General features: G+C 45.7%; 1 protein-coding gene across 2 annotated transcripts in view; it reads left to right on the top strand.

Moving 5' to 3' along the window:
* Nucleotides 1-8,935: 8,935 nt before the first annotated feature.
* cbfa2t3 (CBFA2/RUNX1 partner transcriptional co-repressor 3) overlaps nucleotides 8,936-20,155 on the top strand; it is a 318,224-nt gene continuing 307,004 nt past the window's right edge. For both annotated transcript variants that reach the window (XM_072280040.1, XM_072280038.1), the window contains exons 1-2: nucleotides 8,936-9,075; nucleotides 16,778-16,864. The gene's annotated coding sequence lies outside the window, so the exon portion shown is untranslated. The remainder of the gene's footprint in view (nucleotides 9,076-16,777; nucleotides 16,865-20,155) is intronic.

Genomic DNA, 20,155 nt, shown 5'->3' with positions numbered 1-20,155 from the left:
CGATGTACAATCCAACCCATCACCATCCTGTCTATCGTCCTCGATTTACATACCACCCCATCACCAGCCTGTCTGTCGTCCTCGATGTACAATCCACCCCATCACCAGCCTGTCTATCATCCTCGAAGTACAATCCACCCCATCACCAGCCGGTCTATCGACCTCGATGTACATACCACCCCATCACCACCCTGTCTATCGTCCTCGATGTACAATCCACCCCATCACCAGCCTGTCATTCGTCCTCGATGTACAATCCACCCCATCACCAGCCTGTCTGTCGTCCTCGATGTACATACCAACCCATCACCAGCCTGTCTATCGTCCTCGATGTACAATCTACCCCATCACCAGTCTGTCTATCGTCCTCGATGTACATAGCACCCCATCACCAGCCTGTCTTGTCCTCGATGTACATACCACCCCATCACCAGCGTGTCTATCGTCCTCGATGTACAATCCACCCCATCACCAGCCTGTCATTCGTCCTCGATGTACAATCCACCCCATCACCAGCCTGTGTATCGTCCTCGATGTACAATCTACTCCATCACCAGCCTGTCTATCGTCCTCGATGTACAATCCACCCCATCACCAGCCTGTCTATCGTCCTTGATGTAAATACCCACCCACAGCTCCAGCCTGTCTATTGTCTTTCAGGTACTTTGCAAATCCTCACTGTTCAAATCATCCCCAAAGTTTGAAGTATCATTAAGTTTGGATAGTTGTTTACCCAAATCCAAGATATTGATATAAAAAGTTATTGATATACAAATTTATTGATATCCTTATGCTGATTTCTTCTCACTGTTACACTGAGGGACTCCAGATCAGCCACACTTTGAAAGGATCTCACACAGCTATGCTGCCCACTGCTGGTGCTATGAATATTACAAGCATTCATTCCTCATTCACTGGCTAGAATAGGGTTACAATTGTTTGTGTCGCTGGTTTATATTATAGGGCAGTTTTGGAGGCTGAATGGATGTGTAAATTAGCTACCTAATTATAATTTAACCTTATTATGTCTCTTGCAAATGAAAGTCTTTCTCCATCTCCATATCAGTCTCCCTGTATTTGTGTCCCAATATATTGCTTGTAATGTGTCTGATTTGGTCAATCCTTTGTCTGTCCCTATCTCTCAATCACTCTGCATTTATGTCTTTGCATATTACTATTCCTGGACCACCTACCTATTGTCACACCCACCCTAGTTCACTGTAGTGTGTGATTTCTGCCTCACACTAGCTCTGGAAGGGTTGACAGTGTCTCTCATTCTGCCTCAGTAGTTCTTCAGCGCAGGCTCTTTCCTGCTTCCAGGGTAATTAACCTGCATTCTGCATTCAAAAGCCATGAATCAGAAGGTGTCAGCTGATCACGGCTGGAGATTTCCTCGAAGGATTAGACCATTCCTGTCAGAGGCGATGGATGGGAACTAATAGGGATATAACTGGAGCTGAGCAGTCAGTCTCCTGCGGGGAAGTCTATTAATTAATAAGAATATGTGGCTGGCATTCCGATCTGCGTGAAGGAGGGAGGGCAGCCAAACAGGCTAAGAGGCAGCTGGAAGCAGAGCGAGTGAACTGGTGAAAGACCGAGGGAAGAAAATAATCAGTAACAAAAAGGCAAGAAAGAGAGAGAGGAAAGAGGGCAAATCACGGAAAGAAGAAATAGGAGGAGAATGAAACAAAACGAGATGGAGACACACCAAAAGGACTGAGGAAGAGACAAGTATATTGTGAGGGAGTGATTGGGTCAGCTGAATCAGTGAATGCAGTCTGTAGTGAGATACACAAATAGAACATGCTGAAACAACTCAGCAGGTCAGGCAGTGCCTATAGAAAGAGAGCAGAAACTGTTGTTTCTTCATCAGAACTCTGTTAAATCCACTGAGTTGTGTTTAATAACCATGGGTTTAATTTAATGCAACACACATAGAAGTTGCTGGTGAACACAGCAGGCCAGGCAGCATCTCTAGGAAGGGGTACAGTCGACGTCTCGGTCCAAAACGTTGTCTGTACCTCTTCCTAGAGACGCTGTCTGGCCTGCTGCATTCACCAGCAACTTTTATGTGTGTTGCTTGAAATTCCAGCATCTGCAGATTTCCTCATGTTTGCGGGTTTAATTTAATTCTGGTTTTCCTATTTGCCAAGATATTTTTGGCTAAACTGACCAGACAAGATGAGAAAAGTATCAAAAATAAATCACACAATGTGAAACTGAAGGTCAATGCAGACCAAACTAGGAACTCAGATAATTAAATATAAACTACTGCTGGAAATACTCAAGCAACACACATCAAAGTTGCTGGTGAACGCAGCAGGCCAGGCAGCATCTGTAGGAAGAGGTGCAGTCGACGTTTCGGGCCGAGACCCTTCGTCAGGACTAACTGAAGGAAGAGTGAGTAAGGGATTTGAAAGTTGGAGCTGGAAATACTCTGCAGGTCAGGCTGTTTCCTTATACTTTTTATGTACGTTGAAGCCTTGCATCAGAACTAGGAAAAGTTCAAAAGCAAACATTCAGACAGACTTCTGCCAATCTGATATTGGTTCCCGCCAATATAGAGAAGGACACATTGTGGCCACTCGTGCAGCTCACAAGATTGGAAGAATTTTAAAGTTGTCATTAAGCCAGAAGGAGTGCAAAAAAGTGGGGTGGCACAATAGCAATGCAGTTAGCTATTAGAGCTCAGGGTGGTCTGAAGATTGGAGTTCAATTCTGGTACTGTTCTGTAAGGAGTATGTGTGTCCTTCCTGTGGAATGCATGAGTTTTCTTACACAGTTCAAGATGTACCAGTAGGTTAATTGGTCATTGTAAATTATCCTATTGAGTTTGTTGGGGGTTGCTGAGGCATAACTCAAAGGGCCAGAAGGGCCTTCTCTATGCTGTATTTCAAAATAAATATTTAGAGAACAATTGCAGGACATGGGTCCTGAGTTATAGAAAGAGGCTGGACAGTTTAGACTGGATTCCTTGGCGTGCAGGAGAACGAGGGTGATCTCATCTGGATATGTAAAATCAGGAGGGACAGAGTCAATCAGCACAGATTTTCTCCCAGGAAAGGAGAATTAAAAAAATACAGGATAATTTTTCAAGGTAAGAGGGGAAAGGGACCTGATGGGCAACTTCACACAAGGCGGTGTATATCACATTTAAAATATATTTGTACAATATGTACATGAATAGGAAAGTTTTGGAAACATGAGCAATTGGACTCGTGTAAGCTGGCACCTTGGATGAGTTAGGCCAGAGGTTCTGATTCCATGATGTAAATCAAAGCAAGGTGAGAGCATTTAAAGTTGCTCCACTCTTCCATCGATCACAGCTCTTCCTTTCCCCACCAGATCCCAGAAATCACAAATGAAAGGTTGGTCCAATAATCTATCAGGTATTGTGGTAAACCATATTTATATGTTGTAACTGGGTTACCAGTCTGGACAGGCCCCTCTGCTGATTGCTCCTGTGGCTCCTCCCACAGCCCCCTGAATAAAGGTGATTATGCCATTGCTCCTCCTCTCAGTCCAGGAGCAGATACTCAGCATGCTGGAGGTCACATTTTACTGCTAATATTTACTCTACTTCCAGTCTTTTGGAGTTATTGATAGTGCATCAGGTTTATTATTGTAACTTGTACTGAGATCCAAAGAAAAGCTTGTCTTGTATACTGTTAACTTAGATCAAATCATTACATTGCTTTGAGGTAGAACAAAGTAAAACAATGATAGAATGCAGAAAATGAGTTAAAGCCAGAAAGAAAATGCAGTGCAGATAGATAATAAGGTGCAGGGTCATAACAAGGCATTTGTGGGGTCAAGCATTCATCCCATTGTATGAGGGATCAAACATCAAGCAGCAGCTAGAAGCTGCCCAGAGCCTGGTGATACATGCTTTTGGTCTTTTGTACCGATGTAGAAGGAGGAAGAGAGAATGTCTAGGGGGGTAGGATGTGTGGTTATGCTGACTACATTACTGAGGCATTGAGAAGAACAGACAGAGTCCATGGATGGGAGGCTGGTTTCTGTGATGTGCTGAGCTGTGTCCACAACTCTCTGCAGTTTGTTCTGGTCAGCCAAAGCAGTTGGTAAACCGCAATGCATTCACATAGGATGCTTTCTCTGCTGCATTGATGAAAATTTGGTGAGGTTCGACAGGAACATGCCAAATTTCTAGAGCCTCCTGAGGGAATAGAGGTGTTGGCAAGTTTTCTTGGCTGTGGCGTCCTTGTACTTGGAGCAGGACAAGCTGATGATAACATTCAATCTAACGAGTTTACAGGGTATGGAAAAGGTGGTGTGTACCTGTGACAAGCGATGGAAAAGGTGGTGTGTACCTGTGACAAGGGATTGAAAAGGTGGTGTGTACCTGTGGGGAGGGATTGAAAAGGTGGTGTGTACCTGTGGCCTTGGCAACCAGATGCCTAAGACAAAACACTGCGAGTTGGGAATAGATGCCTGTTTCTGAATTGAAGGTGTTCATTTGCAGGAAGCTGGGAGTCGTACTGCAGTTCAGGATTGAAGGAACAACCTCTGATCTGTCCGCTGGCTCCTTCCCTCTCATGAACAAAAGAATGCTAGTTAATTACAAGGGCATGGTGTGATCAGAGCACCTCCCTGACTTTGGAAACTTTGTGCTGCACAATCACCATGCTTCCTGTGCCCTTGGAAATGTCCTGTACAACTGAGGCTCATCATTACAAAGCTTCAAGTAATGTATTCGGTGACCTCGAGTTAGTGTACCCCCAACAGGGAGTAAGGAGTTCTTGTCTGACAGAAGGAATACCATGAGAGGTCTTTTGTTGGACTCACTCCTTAACAAAATAGAAACCTTACCTAAATGAATCTCACAACTCCATGGTTGGCCTGCTACTCCTTGAGACATGCCTTGTGGTCTCAGTTCCAGGAAGGAAGGGAGTTGCTATTAAATTTGCCTAAAATTGCCAGAATTCCCACTGCCTTGTGGATTGATGTATAGGCCCAACACCGTCCACCTCCAACACACCTTGTGGCCTGCATTCCTGTTGCCCTGTGGATTGATGCAAAGGCAGATCTTGGGGCTGTAGGATGATTTGCTGCAATGCATAATTCCATGGAAATATTTTATCTTTTCAACGAGGCCTTGAGAAAGTTTCAAAGTGTCTTCTCTGAACTCTTGGAACTATTTTGCTGTGCAATCTAATAATCTGGTAACACACATCAAAGTTGCTGGTGAACGCAGCAGGCCAGGCAGCATCTCTAGGAAGAGGTACAGTCGACGTTTCGGGCCGAGACCCTTTGTCAGGAGTCCTGACGAAGGGTCTCGGCCCAAAACGTCAACTGTACCTCTTCCTAGAGATGCTGCCTGGCCTGCTGCGTTCACCAGCAACTTTGATGTGAGTTGTTTGAATTTCCAGCACCTGCAGAATTCCTCGTGTTTACGCTAATAATCTGGTGTTGTTTCGAGAGCCTGGTGTCAGTTATCTAGTGTGGATTGAGTGTAATCAGATCATCATTGCTGGAGATGCTGTCCTGGGAGAAGACAACAAGATTGATTTGCTTATTGTGTCAAAGGATTTCGAGGATTTGTGGAGGCAGCATTGCTGCTACTTGCCCAGTACTGTGAAGTATGTACTGTTGAAAGTAGATGTCTCTGAAACATACAGGAGGTTGCTCAGCTGCTGCCCAGAGCACAGGTTTGAGCTCTGGATCTTCAGGTCAAGAAAGGGTGTGTCAGCACATGAATCTTCTCATTGATAGCCTCCTAGGTAAATGAACCCCATTCTTCAGGAGTTCATTGTGAAGCTTTGTTGGGAGTGGCATCACCTGGTGAGGGGTGGTTGAGAACCTTGAAATAAAAATAGAGAATATTCTGCTGGCCACACAGAATCTGTGAAGAGAGAAGCTGTGAATGTTTCATATTGATGGCCTTTCATTAGAACTTATTCATCTGAAGCCATTCTGCTGTTTTTCTGATGCTGCTATGGACGTTGTGGTAAGGCAAGGGTTAAATCAAGGCTAGCCTGGGGCAGCTGTAGTCAAGTGAGACCACCAGAGACGAGATAAGCTGGGGTGACTGTGGCAAGGCCTCTGCAGTGAGTGATTCCAGCATTTTCCTCTTGTATTTCAGATTTAACATCTGCAGGCTGTCGCCGTTTTACTCTGGAACACCATACTATTCCAGGCTGTCACCCTTCACCCTTTCCTTCCAGCATTCTTGTCCTCCAAGAAATTGACATCAAAGTTCTCAGCCTCTCAACTCTCCCAGTGTTTGTGCTCCCCTCCCTCTGCAGTTGTTGGCAATGTGACCCCACTCTTTCCCTTCAGTCCTCCATCCCTGAGCACTCACTGTGGTCAGTGGAGCTGTAGCCATCTTGTCTTCCTACCTGAAACTCGCTCTGTAAATTGAATTGACTTTATTTCTTACATCCTTAACATACATCAGGAGTAAAAATCTTAACATTATGTCTCCGTCTAAATGTGCAAAGTGCAATCATAGTAATTTATGATAAATAGAACAGTCAATGTAACATAGAAATACACTCAAATCAGTGTGAGTTCATCAGCCTGATGGCCTGGTGGAAGAAGCTGTCCCAGGGCCTGTTGCTCCTGGCTTTTATGCTGTGGTACTGTTTCCCAGATGGTAGCAACTGGAACAGTTTGTGGTTGGGGTGACTCGGGTCCCCAATGATCCTTCGAGTTCTTTTTCACACCTGTCTTTGTAAGTGTCCTGAATATTGAAAAGTTCACAACTACAGATGCACTGGGCTGTCCGCACCACTCTCTGCAGAGTCCTGCGATTAAGGGAGGTACAGTTCCCATACCAGGCAGTGATGCAGCCAGTCAGGATGCTTTCAATTGTACCCCAGTAGAAAGTTCTGAGGATCTGGGGGCCCATACCAAATTCCCTCAACTGTCTGAGGTGAAAGAGGCGCTGTTGTGTCTTTCTCACCACACAGCTGGTGTGTACAGACCATGTGAGGTCCTCGGTGATGTGGATGTCGAGGTACTTAAAGCTGTTTACCCTCTCAACCCCAGTTCCATTGATGTCAATAGGGGTTAGCCTGTCTTCATTCCTCCTGTAATCCACAACCACCTCCTTTGTTTTTGTGACATTGAGGGAGAGGCTGTTTTCCTGACACCACTGTGTCAGAGAGATGACTTCTTCCCTGTAGGCCACCTTGTTACTGTTTGAGATTAGGCCAATCAATATAGTGTTGTCGGCAAATTTAATTAGCAGATTAGAGCTGTGGGTGGTGACACAGTCATGGGTATACAGGGAGTAAAGGAGGAGACTAATCTGACAAGAAGTCCAGGATCCAGCTGCACAGGCAGGATCAAGGCCGAGGTCTCTGAGCTTCCTCTCAAGCCTGGATGGAATTATGGTGTTGAATGCTGAATAGTCCAAGAACATCATTTTCACATAAGCATCCTCCAGTTGTGTAAGGACGGTGTGTAGAGCTGTGGCTATTGCGTCATCTGTTGATCGGTTGTGTCGGGAGGCGAATATATATATATATATATATATGCGAGACCCGATGCAGACAGGGAGATCGTTTTGCTGAACACCTACACTCTGTCCACCAGAGAAAGCAGGATCACCCAGTGGCCACATATTTTAATTCCACATCCCATTCCCATTCTGACATATCTATCCATGACCTCCTCTACTGTCAAGATGAAGCCACACTCAGGTTGGAGAAACAACACCTTATATTCCGTCTGGGTAGCCTCCAACCTGATGGCATGAACATTGACTTCTCTAACTTCGGCTAATGCCCTACCTCCCCCTCGTACCCCATCCGTTATTTATTTTTATACACACATTCTTTCTCTCACTCTCCTTTTTCTCCCTCTGAATATACCTCTTGCCCATCCTCTGGGTCCCCCCCCCCCCCATCTTTCTTCCCGGACCTCCTGTCCCATGATCCTCTCGTATCCCTTTTGCCTATCACCTGTCCAGCTCTTGGCTCCATCCCTCCCCCTCCTGTCTCCTCCTATCATTTTGGATCTCCCCCTCCCCCTCCAACTTTCAAATCCTTTACTAACTCTTCCTTCAGTTAGTCCTGACGAAGGGCCTCGGCCTGAAACGTCGACTGTACCTCTTCCTAGAGATGCTGCCCGGCCTGCTGCGTTCACCAGCAACTTTGATGTGTGTTGAGTGAAGTTATCCCCTCTGGTTCAAGAGCCTGATTATTGAGGGGTAGTATCTGTGCCTGAACCTGGTGTTGCGAGTCCTGAGGCTCTTGTACCTCCTTCCTGAAGGCAGCAACATCCGGAAGCTTTGGATTTCTTCACCGGGGGAAGAGTGGAAGAGTGCAGTGGTGGCTCAGGCATTCAAACCCAAACCAGCAGCTCCCAGGTGTGAAGAAAAGTCGGAGACCTGAACCTCTCCACAGCGCCGGTAGGTCTGGTCCCTCCCTCCCTCCCACCCACCCACCCACCCACACTCCCTCCCACCCTCCCACCCACACTCCCTCCCACCCTCCCACCCACACTCCCACCCTCCCTCCCACCCACACTCCCACCCTCCCTCCCACCCACACTCCCACCCTCCCTCCCACCCACACTCCCACCCTCCCTCCCACCCACACTCCCACACTCCCACAGCATACCTAACCCACCGGGATGGTGCCCGTGCTGACACCATTCCCATGTCCCAGTCCCGGCTTCTCAATTCGAGCTGCCCGCGTCGCTGCCACTAAAAGCCAGCGGTGCTAACACTGCGCTTCTATTCGGTGCAGTGCCGAACTGGTCGGGTTTCCATTGGCTAGAATTTGGGGCTGCAGCGCTCTCATTGCTGAGAAATAGAAGCTTATTTGCGATTGGTTAACTGGAGAAGCACTCTGGTACTTCATTGGTGAAGCTACCCAATCGCTCATTGGTGGGTGCCAAGCTTGACATTTCCCATTGGGTGGCGGGGTCGAGCGGCTGGCCGTTATGCACGAGGGGTTCCCGCCTCCCGCTGTCCGCTGTCCGCTGTCCGTCCCGACGCCGGTCTCGATTGCTCGCTATCCCGGTGGCACCTGCGGCGGGGGCCCGGAGACGTCCAATGCGCTCCCGTGTGACGATGTGGTGCGGGCACCTGCGGACACGCGAGAGGTGAGAGCCGGCGGGGTCCGGGAGCTGGGGAGGTCCGGGGTCCAGGAGGGATGAGAGTGAAAGGAAGAAGGTGGTGCGATGAGGGTGAAGGGGGGAATCGAGGAGGAGGAGATGGAAAAGGGGATGGGAAATGGAGAAGGAGGGTTGGGGGGCATTACCTGGTTAGAGAAGTTAATGTTCATGCCATCAGGTTGGAGGCTACCAAACGGAATATAAGGTGTTGTTCCTCCAACCTGAGTGTGGACTCATCACGACAGAGGAGAAGGCCATGGATGGACGTATCGGAATGAGAAGTGGAATTAAAATGGGTGGCCACCGGGAGATCCCGCTTGTTCTGGTGGATGGAGCGTAGGTGCTCATCGAAACAGTCTCCCAGTCTATGAAGGGTCTCACCGATGTACAGGAGGCCACACCAGGAGCACCAAACACAGTAAATGACCCCAACAGACTCACAGGTGAAGTGTCGCCTCACCTGGAAGGACTGTTCATGGCCCTGAATGGTGGTGAGGGAGGTGGTGTAGGGGCAGGTGTAGCACTTTTCCGCTTGCAAGGATGAGTGCCAAGAGGGAGATCAGTGGGGAGGGACGAATGGACAAGGGAGTTGCATAGGGAACGATCCCTGCAGAAAGCAGAAAGTGAGGGGGGGAGATGTGCTTGGTGATGGGATCCCGTTGGAGGTGGCAGAAGTTTTGGAGGATCATGTGCTGGACGCAGAGGCTGGTGGGCTGGTAGGTGAGGACAAGAGGAACCCTATCCCCCTGGTAGGGTGGTGGGAGGATGGGGTAGGAGCAGATGCGTGAAATGGAAGAGATGTGGTTGAGGGCAGCATCGATGGTGGAGGAAGGGAAGCCCGTTTCTTTGAAAATGGAGGACATCTCCTTCGTACTAGAATGAAAAGCCTCATCCTGAGAGCAGATGCGGTGAAAACAGAGGAATTGAGAAAAGGGGATGGCGTTTTTACAAGTAGGGTGGGTAGCTGTGAGAGTCTATGGGTTTGGAATAGAAATCAGTGGATAAGCTGTCTCCAGAAATAGAGACAGTGAGATGGAGAAAGGGAAGGGAGATGTCAGAAATGGATCACTCGCAACACGCTGGAGGAACTCAGCAGGTCAGGCAGCATCCGTGGAAACAATCAGTAAACGTTTCGGGCCGGAACCCTTCATCAGGACTGAAGAGGGAAGGGGCAGAGGCCCTATAAAGGGGGGAGGGTGGGAAGGAGAAGGCTGGTAGGTTCCAGGTGAAAAACCAGTAAGGGGGAAGATAAAGGGGCGGGGGAGGGGATAGGCAGGAAAGGTGAAATGGAGCAGGTGAATTTGAGGCCGGTGTGGAAGTTGGAGGTGAAGTGGATGAAGTCAGCAAGTTCAGCCCAGATGCAGAAAGCAGCACCAATGTAGTTGTCGATATAGTGTAGGAAAAGTGCGGGATGGTCACCAGTGTAGGCTTGGAACATAGACTTGTACGCACAGTATCTTCTATCTCAGCTGCTGAAGATTGTATCTCATCCAGAGCTGTCCCAGGTCTCTTGGTGGCCTCCCTCACTAGTCCCCTTGCATGGTTACTCAGTTTTTGAGGATAGCCTGCTCTAGGCAGATTTATAACTGTGCCATATTCTATTTCTTGATGACTAACTTAACTGTACTCCAAAGGATATTCAGTAACTTTGAAATTTTTCTGTAACCATCTCCATAAGATACAGGACCAGAATTAGGCCATTTGGCCCATTGAGTCTGATCCCCCATTTCATCATGGCTGATCCTTTTCTCAGCCCCACTTCCCGGCCTTCTCCCAGTTACGTTTGATGCTGTGGCCAATTGAGAAGCTATGTCTTAAATACACCTATCTACCTAGCCTCCACAGCTGCCTGTGCTAACAAATTCTACAAATTCACCACCCTCAGGCTAAAGAAATTTCTCTGCATCTCTGTTTTAAAAAGATGCTGCTCTGTCCTGAGACTGTGCCCTCTTGTCCTAGACTCCCCCACCATGGGAAACAGCCTTTCCACATTGAAATGATGCTAACAGTGCATTTACCTTCCTCACCACCAACTCTACCTGCAAGTTAACCTTTAGGGTGTTCTGCACAAGGACCCCCAAGTCCCTTTGCATCTCAGATTTTTGGATTTTCTCCCTGTTTAGAGAATGGTCTGCACATTTATTTCCACTACCAAAGTGCATGGCTGAGCATTTTCCAACATTGCATTTCATTTGCCACTTTCTTGCCCATTCTCCTGATCTGTCTAAATCCTTCTGCATCCTACCGGTTTCCTCAACACCACCTGCCCCTCCACTGATCTTTGTTTCATCTGCTAACTTGGCAACAAAGCCATCTATTCCATCATCTAAATCATTGATATACAGCATAAAAAGTGGTCCCAACACCGACCACTGCGGGACACCTGAAAAATATCCTTTTATTCCCACTCACTGCTCCTCAACTGCCATCTCCTTGTCCCCGTTATTATTTCTCTGGCTCATTTTCTAGTGGTCCTATGTCCACACTCATCTCTTTTATTTCTTATATGCTTGAAAAAGCTTTTTCTATCCATTGTTTGTTAGCTTGCTTTCATGTTTCAGTTATTCCCTCCTAATGATCATTTTAGTTGCTGTAGGTTTTTAAAAGCTTCCCAATCATCTATCTTGCGGCTAATTTTTGCTTTGTTTTTCCCGGAAACTCAAGCCACTGCTGCTCTTGTGTCATCCCTGCCAGCATCTCCTTCCAATTTACTGTGGCTAACTCCTCTCTCATACCACTGTACTTTCCCTTACTCCCCTGAAATACTGCTACGTCAGACTTTACTTTCTCCCTATCAAATTTCAAAATGAACTCAATCATATTGTGATCACTGTTTCCTAAGAGTTCTTTTACCTTAAACTCCCTAATCACTTCCGGTTCATTACATAACACTCAATCCAGAACAGCTAATCCCTTAGTAGGCTCAACAACGAACTGCTCTAATAAGCCATCTAGTAGGCATTCAACAAACTCACTCTCTTGACATCCATTACCAACCTGATTTTCCCAATCTACTATCATAACATGCCTTTGACATACCTTTTCTATTTCCTGGTGTAATCTGTGGTCCACATCCCAGCTACTGTTGAGAGACCTGTATATAACTGCCGTCAGGGTCCTTTTACCATTGCAGTTTCTTAACTCAACCCACAAGGATTCAACATCTTCAGATCCTATGTCACATCTTTCTACTGATTTGATGCCATTCTTTACCAGCAGAGCCTCACCACCCCCTCTGCCTACCTTCCTATCCCCCCAATACAATGTGTGAACTTGGACATTCAGCTCTCGACTACAACCATCCTTCAGCCAGTGATGGCCAAAATATCATACCTGACAATCTGTAAACGTGCAACAAGGTCATCCACAATTCATCAGTCCTGATGAAGGGTCTTTGCCCAAAACATCGACTGTACTCTTTTCCATGGATGCTGCCTGGCCTGCTGAGTTCCTTCAGCATTTTGTTTGTGTTGCTTGATTTCCAGCAACTTCAGATTTTCTCCTGTTCGTGATCCAAAAAGGCGTACTTGTTGTTGAGGGGAATGGCCACAGGGATGCTCTGCGGTAACTGCCTATTCTTCACATTTCCATTTCTCCTGACAGTCACCCAGCTCCTCGCCTCCTGCAACTTCAGGGTGACTACTTCCCTGTAACTCTGATCAAATTTCTCCTCACTTTCCCGTACAAGCCAAAGACAGTAAGGTAGAAGGGCTGAAATGTGTGTACCTCAATGCCAGAAGCATCAGGAACAACGGTGATGAACTGAGAGCTTGGATACATACATGGAATTATGATGTAGTGGCCATTACAGAGACTTGGCTGGCACCAGGGCAGGAATGGATTCTCAATATTCCTGGATTTCAGTGCTTTAAAAGAGATAGAGAGGGAGGAAAAAGGGGAGGAGGGGTGGCATTACTGATCAGGGATACTATTACAGCTACAGAAAGGGTGGGTAATGAAGCAGGATCCTCTTTCGAGTCAATATGGGTGGAAGTCAGGAACAGGAAGGGAGCAGTTACTCTACTGGGGGTATTCTATAGGCCCCCTGGTAGCAGCAGAGATACAGAGGAGCAGATTGGGAGGCAGATTTTGGAAATGTGCAAAAATAACAGGGTTGTTATCATGGGTGACTTTAACTTCCCTAATATTGATTGGCACCTGATTAGTTCCAAGGGTTTAGATGGGGCAGAGTTTGTTAAGTGTGTCCAGGATGGATTCCTGTCACAGTATGTGGACAGGCCGACCAGGGGGAATGCCATACTAGATCTAGTACTAGGTAATGAACCGGGTCAGGTCACAGATCTCTCAGTGGGTGAGCATCTGGGGGACAGTGACCACCGCTCCCTGGCCTTTATAATTATCGTGGAAAAGGATAGAATCAAAGAGAACAGGAAAATTTTTAATTGGGGAAAGGCAAATTATGAGGCTATAAGGCTAGAACTTGCGGGTGTGAATTGGGATGATGTTTTTGCAGGGAAATGTACTATGGACATGTGGTCGATGTTTAGAGATCTCTTGCGGGATGTTAGGGATAAATTTGTCCAGGTGAGGAAGATAAAGAATGGTAGGGTGAAGGAACCATGGGTGACAAGTGAGGTGGAAAATCTAGTCAGGAGGAAGAAGGCAGCATACATGAGGTTTAGGAAGCAGGGATCAGATGGGTCTATTGAGGAATATAGGGAAGCAAGAAAGGAGCTTAAGAAAAGGCTGAGAAGAGCAAGAAGGGAGCATGAGAAGGCCTTGGCGAGTAGGGTAAAGGAAAACCTCAAGGCATTCTTCAATTATGTGAAGAAAAAAAGCAATACAGGAGTGAAGGTAGGACCGATTAGAGATAAAGGTGGGAAGATGTGCCTGGAGGCTGTGGAAGTGAGCGAGGTCCTCAATGAATACTTCTCTTCGGTATTCACCAATGAGAGGGAACTTGATGATGGTGAGGACAATATGAGTGAGGTTGATGTTCTGGAGCATGCTGATATTAAGGGAGAGGAGGTGTTGGAGTTGTTAAAATACATTAGGACAGATAAGTCCCCGGGCCCTGACGGAATATTCCCCCGGCTGCTCCACGAGGCGAGAGAAGAGATTGCTGAGCCTCTGACTAGGATCTCTATGTCCTCGTTGTCCACGGGAATGGTACCGGAGGATTGGAGGGAGGCGAATGTTGTTCCCTTGTTCAAAAAAGGTAGTAGGGATAGTCCGGGTAATTATAGACCAGTGAGCCTTACATCTGTGGTAGGAAAGCTGTTGGAAAAGATTCTTAGAGATAGGATCTCTGGGCAGTTAGAGAATCATGGTCTGATCAGGGACAGTCAGCATGGCTTTGTGAAGGGCAGATAGTGTCTAACAAGCCTGATAGAGTTCTTTGAGGAGGTGACCAGGCATATAGATGAGGGTAGTGCAGTGGATGTGATCTATATGGATTTTAGTAAGGCATTTGACAAGGTTCCACATGGTAGGCTTATTCAGAAAGTTAGAAGGCATGGGATTCAGGGAAGTTTGGCCATGTGGATTCAGAATTGGCTTGCCTGCAGAAGGCAGAGGGTGGTGGTGGAGGGAGTACATTCAGATTGGAGGATTGTGACTAGTGGTGTCCCACAAGGATCTGTTCTGGGACCTCTACTTTTCGTGATTTTTATTAACGACCTGGATGTGGGGTTGAAGGGTGGGTTGGCAAGTTTGCAGACGACACAAAGGTTGGTGGTGTTGTAGATAGTGTAGGGGATTGTCAAAGATTGCAGAGAGACATTGATAGGATGCAGAAGTGGGCTGAGAAGTGGCAGATGGAGTTTAACCCGGGGAAGTGTGAGGTGGTACACTTTGGAAGGACAAACTCCAAGGCAGAGTACAAAGTAAATGGCAGGATACTTGGTAGTGTGGAGGAGCAGAGGGATCTCGGGGTACATGTCCACAGATCCCTGAAAGTTGCCTCACAGGTGGATAGAGTAGTTAAGAAAGCTTATGGGGTGTTAGCTTTCATAAGTCGAGGGATAGAGTTTAAGAGTCGCGATGTAATGATGCAGCTCTCTAAAACTCTGGTTAGGCCACACTTGGAGTACTGTGTCCAGTTCTGGTCACCTCACTATAGGAGGGATGTGGAAGCATTGGAAAGGGTACAGAGGAGATTTACCAGGATGCTGCCTGGTTTAGAAAGTATGCATTATGATCAGAGATTAAGGGAGCTAGGGCTTTACTCTTTGGAGAGAAGGAGGATGAGAGGAGACATGATAGAGGTGTACAAGATAATAAGAGGAATAGATAGAGTGGATAGCCAGTGCCTCTTCCCCTGGGCACCACTGCTCAATACAAGAGGACATGGCTTTAAGGTAAGGGGTGGGAAGTTCAAGGGAGATAGTAGAGGAAGGTTTTTTACTCAGACAGTGGTTGGTGCATGGAATGCACTGCCTGAGTCAGTGGTGGAGGCAGATACACTAGTGAAGTTTAAGAGACTACTAGACAGGGTATATGGAGGAATTTAAGGTGGGGGCTTATATAGGAGGCAGGGTTTGAGGGTCGGCACAACATTGTGGGCCGAAGGGCCTGTACTGTGCTGTACTATTCTATGTTCTATGTTCATCCAGCTGCTGCTCCAGATCCCTAACATGGTCTTCAAGGAGTTGCAGCTGGATGCACTTCATGCAGATATAGTTCCCTGAGAGACCCTCTCGCTGGAATGACCTGACTCCTGACTTGTGCTTTCAATATCCTTCATGCAGATTTGCTTGGAGTGTTCTTTTGTCTTCATGGTGTAGATTTTGCCAGGATACAGACTCACCAGCAGTTGGACCTTCCAGATCCAGGTGTAGTTTTACTACAGTCAATTGAAACACCTTGACTGCACACAGGTCTCCAAAGACAAATCTTATTTCACTAATTATGTGACTTCTAAAACCAATTGGTTCCACCAGAGATTATTTTGTGTGTCATATTAAAGAGGGTAAATATTTATGCAATCAGTTATTTTGTGTTTTATATTTGTAATTAGATCACTTAGTAGAGATCTGTTTTCACTTTGACATGAAAGAGTCTTTTTCTGTTGATCAGTATCAAAAAAAGCCATATTAAATCCACTGTGATTCAATGTTGTAAAATAATAAAACATGAAAACTTCTAAGGGGGGGATGAATACTTCACAGGCACTGTATTTCTAAGTGTTGTTGTCAATCTGAAGTGTTAACTACTTCTCTCTCCTGACCTACTGAGTGTTTCCAGCATTTTGAGCTTTTTATTTTGATTTTCATCATCCCATCATTTTTATGCTTTATTTCTGCTGTTTTTGAGTTATCTTGGTGACCACCTTACTTGCCCTTTCTGTTTCCTTTTCCTAGTCAACATTGCTGGTTCCTTGGATATGTTTTCAACTGCCCTTTAAATATTCAGCCATTTCTGTGAAACCAGAGAGACAAGGCTCATTTGGCAGGGCCTTCAGATCATAATGGATTACAAGTTAACGATAGACTGAATAGCTTTTCGGCATGTGAGAGGCAGGTATTCTGCCGACCACAGCTGATGTGAGGAGGACTCCAACCAGGGCAGGCAATTCACATAAAGCTGTCTGGCCCGATGATTGGGTGCTGAGAAGCTAGAAATCTGTTTAAGTTGCCTCTCAAAAAGTATCTTTAGTTCTCTGGCTTTGCAGATTGTTTTCCTTGATTCTCTATACAATATTCTTCTGATCCATATTTCTCTTTTTCAGAATCTCTTCAATCAGGTTTCTGCTTTTGCATTGTGCCAAAGCAATTTTAATCAAGATTATCTGATGACATGCTAGGTTGAGATAAAGGTAAGGTATTTCTCCTTGTGTTTTTCAACCTCCAAACCTTCTGTACTGTTGATGCATCTGCAATCCAACTCCATTCTTAGTTTTCTGGTCATAAACATGCCACATTTGCCTGTGCTCATCTGTTTCTAAGAATTTCTATGATTGTGTGTATTAAGTGCAAAAGGCTAACAGTGCAGAGAGCAGGTCACATTAGGAAACAACGTAGTCATCTGTGTGTGCTTCTACAGTAGAATGGATCAACTGCTAAATGAATATCACTCACCTGTTTTTACTGTGGAGAGGGTCATGGAGATTATGGTATTAATGGAAGTGAGTAGTGATTTACTGGAACATGGTCCCATGATAATGGAGGAGGTGTTTGGGATCCCTGAGGCCTGCCCAGGTGTATTCTAGGGCATTTTGAAAAGCTTATTTGAAAATAATTTTGCAGGAAGTTCCAGAGGACATGGATAAAGACATCATAGCAGAATCAGCCTATTAAGACTTCTCTGTCATTCAATCATGGCTAATTTATTATTCTCTCAACCCATTCTCCTCCTTTCTCCCCATAACCTTTGACACCCTTATTTATATCATCTTTAGCTGGGAGCGAGCGTCTGGAAGGTTTTGAAGGTGGCTAATATTTTGTATTTATTTATGAAAGGTTGCAACGACTCATCAGGGAACCACCGGCCCGTGAGCCTAACTGTTGGTATGAAAGTTACTGGAGGGGATTCTGAGGGACAGGATTTACCAGCACTTGGAGAAATGAGGATTGATTATGAATTGTCAGTGTGGTCAGCCATTCCATTCCAGTTGGGTACCTGAACATCCCTGATTTTTAATTCTTCTTTAAAAGTAGCTGGGCTTTGGAAGCTATAGCTCCACATTCTAGAATTCTGTTTCTGAACTTCTCTTGTCCTCTAAGGTGCTCCTTCAAACAAACTTTGTCTGGTGTATTGCCCTAGTCTCTCAAACTTGTTTGATGTCTCTGTAAAAAGCTTGGGGTGATTTTACTGTTAGAAGTTATAAAGGCAGAAAAAAAATTCTTATTAAAGTGTTTCCGTCAGCTGTTGTTCCTATTAGTTGCCATTTTTCTGTATCTTCACCACTGGAGGACCTACCACAAGTCCAGAGTTCAACAGGAGTGAGAGTTGGTGGCTGTTACTGAGAAACTTAATTAAATACTGTCTTGAGAAATGTAAGCAGGAGTTAATTCATTCTCAAAGATCAGAGTAACAGCTTCCATTGAGGAATAAGCAGTGAATTTCATTTCTATGAAAACCCACCCAGATACTTCTCTTTATCAAATCTTCAGATAACTATTCCGGATGGATGTCTCCAGAGTCTTTTTGAGATAGAGATGATGTGAGATACCAAATGCCTGCTACCTCAATGCACCATATAAGTTCAAGTTTATTGTCAAAGTTCAAAATTCAAAGTAAAGTTTATTATCAGAGTACATGCATGTCACCAAATACAATTCCATGTTTCTTTTTCTGTGGGCGTACTTAGCAGATCTGTAGAACAGGATTTGTAAACTGTAAAATCTGTGAACTGTGAACAAACTGTACTGATAATAACCAGCAATAAATAATGGGAATGAAATAACAATGTAACAGAGTCCTTAAATGAGTGTAGCTATCCTGTTTTATTCAAGAGTTTGATGTTTGAGGAATAGTAGCTGTTCTTGAACCTGGTGGTGTGAGTCCTGAGGCTCCTGTACCTCCTACCTGATGGCAGCAGCAAGAGTAGAGTCTGGCCTGGCTGATAAGGATCTTTGATGGATGCCGCTTTCCCATGGCAACATTTCATGGAGATGTGCTCAATGGTTCGGAAGGCTTAATCCGTGATCTACTGGTCCGAATCGACTACCTTTTGTAGGATTTGCCATTCAAAGGCATTGGTGTTCCCATACCAGGCCATAATGCAACCAGTCAGCATACTTTCCACAACACATCTATAAAAGTTTGCCAAAGTTTTTGATGACATGCCCAATCTCTACGAACTCCTGAGGAAATTGAAGTGCTGTCGTGGTTTTTTTGCAATTACATTTATATGCTGGGTTCAGGACAGGTCCTCTGAGATGGTGACACTCAGGAATTTAAAGTTACTGGCCCTCTCCTCCTCTGAATCTCCAATCATGGACCTCTGGTTTCCCTCTCCTGAAGTCTACAATCATTCCTTGGTCTTATTGACATTGAGTGAGAGGTTGTTGTTATGTCAGCCAAATTGTCAGTCTCCCTCCTGTATGCTGATTCATCACCACCTTAGATACAGCCCGCAACTGTGGTGTCATCAGCAAACTGGTATATGCTGTGCTTGGCCACACAGTCATAGGTGTAAAGCGAGTAGAGCTGGAGGCCGAGTCCACATCCCTGCTGTGCTGATGGAGATTGTGGAGGAGATGTTTTTACCAATCCAAACTGACTGGGGTCTACAAGTGAGGAATTCCAGGATCCAATTGCACAAGGTGGTATTGAGGCCCAGGTCTTGGAGTTTACTGATTAGTTTTGCGGGGATGATGGTATTAAATGCTGAGCTATGATTGATAAAGAGCATACTGATGTATGCATCTTTGCTGTCCAGATGTTCAGGGTTCTGTGAAGTACCAACGAGAAAGCATCTGCTGTAGACCTGTTGCTTCAGTAGGCAAACTGGGGCAGATCCAAGTCTCCACTCAAGTGGATCCGAGTCGCCACTTTGTCATTCAATTGCTTACATTTATATAGCTAATCGAAACAATGTTCCCCCAGACCACGGTGTATAATACACTACATATAACTCACACACAACACACAAAGTAATGTCACCACAGATAATAAAAATATTCCAGATTAGCATAAGGTGCATTTATGACAAAAGTTTAGAAAGTAAACAGTAAAACGCTATTGGGACTTTATAAGTAATGAGCTCTGGTGGTGGCAGCGAGTTCAAGTGTCTTACGGTGTGGGAGAAGAAGCTGTTTTCCATCCTAACAGTTCTTGTTCTAATGCTACGGTACCTCCTGCCTGATGATAGGGGGTCAAAGAGATTGTTGAATAGATAGTTGGATCATTGACGATGCTAAGGGCCCTGCGTACATAGCACTCTAAAGATCTTTAATGGGTGGAAGAGACTTCCCGATGACCTCTCAGCAGTTTTGCAATGCTCTGACAGGGCTTGCCATCAGGTTCCTTGCAATTTCCATACCAGATGGTGATGCAGCTGGTCAGGATGGTCAGTGATGTTCCGGGAAAAATTAGTTAAAATGGGGTAGGGCTGTAATCTCCTCAAAAAGGAGACTCTGCTGTGATTTCCTGACCAAAGAGC

Source organism: Mobula birostris, chromosome 15 (assembly GCF_030028105.1).
Source record: "Mobula birostris isolate sMobBir1 chromosome 15, sMobBir1.hap1, whole genome shotgun sequence".
Taxonomy (NCBI): domain Eukaryota; kingdom Metazoa; phylum Chordata; class Chondrichthyes; order Myliobatiformes; family Myliobatidae; genus Mobula; species Mobula birostris.
The sequence above is the reverse complement of the archived record's forward strand: the minus strand, read 5'-3'. Positions and strand labels throughout refer to the sequence as shown.